We start from the raw sequence: 2,041 nt of genomic DNA, 5'->3' as shown, positions 1-2,041 counted from the left end.
GAGGGAGGGGAGGGGGGAGGAGAGAGGGGGGGAGCGAGGCGGGGGGAGCGAGGGAGGGAAGGAGGGAGGGAGAGGGGATTCTTCTGACAAGCGCAATTTACATTGAGATCGCCCCGCGCTGCTATTTACTTTGAGACCTGATTAGTATGGGTCGCCTATGGTCTCCCTCGCTCTCTCACACACACACACCCGTGCATACACATCAAAAGAGGAGGATGCATCGCGATAGGCGGAAAGGGGGATTAAAAGGCAATGGTTTGGGCTCCCCGTGAAAAAGTTTTTTTTTTTTTTCATATTCGAAACTGGGATTTCTGGGTCTGTTTTCAATTGCAGAAAGCAGGCAAGAGCTCATAATGGTGCGGAAGAAAACGCGCTGTGTGCAATAAGGAGCATAGGCGCTTGTGTGCGCGCACATTCACTCACACATTCACATCTGCCCGCGCTCGGGTCCCACTTCGGGCTATTTTCGCTGCCTGGCTCCCCGGCTCTCACTCCTCACTCCCTTATGTCCCCCCCGACCCCTTTCCCAGGCCGCCCCCCGCCCCGGGGGGGCGGCAGCGCCGCGGAAGGGGAGCAGGAAGCGACGCGCTGCTTCGCTGGGGGAAAAGCGGGATTTGGGGAGGGGGAGCAGCGCAGGGGGAGAGAGGGGCCAGACAAGGCGGGATTCCCGCACCACCCCGCCGCGTCGCGCCTGCGTGTCCCCTTGCAGAGTGCGGCGCGGAGAGCCGCGGTGCGGGCGGGGAATCACCCGCCGCCCGTGCGCCGAGGCCCGCGGAGCCTGCGCGCCCGCGGAGGGCGCGGAGCAGTGGGGGACCCGAGGGGGGGCGGGGGCAGGAGGGCGCTGCTGGGAGGTGGGCAGGCGGGCGCCCCTTCCACCTCACTACGCTCCGCTCCACACGGCTCCGCTCCGCTCCGCGGTGCTGGCGCCGGTGGCCGCGCGGAGCGGCGCGGGCGGAATCGCTGGATCCGGCTGCCATCTAGCGGCCAGGCCGGCAGCGCCGCGGCCTCGCCGAGCTCCCCGCTCCTGCCGCTCTGACTCCCCTTTTATCCTTCTTTTTCTGTATATATATTGTTTTTCATTTAAGGAACCTGCGCCGGGATCATGCCTCCTCCTCGCATGCTTTTCAGTGACACACCTTTGCTTGCAGTTTTTCTCCCAAGTCTCCTTTCCCTGAAACCTTCCCCCTCTGCCAGAGGTTTGAAATTCGCTTAGGTCGGGAGCCTAGCTGTGACAAAGCAGGGACAAACTGTTATTAAAGAAAGAAAGAAAGAAAGAAAGAGAGTCGCATTACCCTCTTCTAAGCTCCCATAAAAGTTTATAATCAGATTGGGAGGCGAGGGAGGGGAGAAACTTGCAGCGGGAAAAGGGATGAAATATGTGACAGAATGTGACAGAAGCGCTTTTTTTTTTCTTTTTTCTTTCTTTTTTCTTCTCTCTCTTTTTTTTTTTTTTTTTTTTGTAAAGAAATGTTGCTTTCATTAAAGAAAAAAATGAACTTTGATGTGTCATGATCGCGGTTTTATTTTTGTGTCAGCCCTAAAACCCGAGTCCGAGAGCCGCCCGCAGAGGAGCATCCTTCATCATTTCTGAGATCAGAATAAACGCTTGATTTTGCCCCGAAATAATGAAGAGATTTTCAATGAGTGCCTTGGCGAAGCCATCCCTATTGTATTTCGCATTGATAAAAAGGATGTTATTGACTATGCAACAGTGGGCTCCTTTCCTCCCTCGCCTTCTTTCCGCATAAACTCTCGGTCCTGTCTCCTGGTCAGTGAAAAGGTGAAACGAATAAGATTAAAGCGGACAAAAAAAAGGCCGGCTCCGTATGTATATCACCCGGCTTCTAGTCCCCGGCCTCTGAGGAGACGGGGAGCAGAAGAGGCAGAGCGAGGCACGGGGAGGGAGAGCGAGCGAGCGAGAGGGAGGAGGGCGCGGAGGGCGGCAGCGAGCGGCGCACACGCGCACGAGCCCTGCGAGAGGCTGCACGCACCGCGCAGCGCCGCGGGACCCGCGCAGCGCGCGCGCCCCAGGCAAGTACCG

Source organism: Nothoprocta perdicaria, unplaced genomic scaffold (assembly GCF_003342845.1).
Source record: "Nothoprocta perdicaria isolate Ctin4 unplaced genomic scaffold, notPer1 scaffold_35, whole genome shotgun sequence".
In the NCBI taxonomy this organism is placed as follows: domain Eukaryota; kingdom Metazoa; phylum Chordata; class Aves; order Tinamiformes; family Tinamidae; genus Nothoprocta; species Nothoprocta perdicaria.
The sequence above is the reverse complement of the archived record's forward strand: the minus strand, read 5'-3'. Positions refer to the sequence as shown.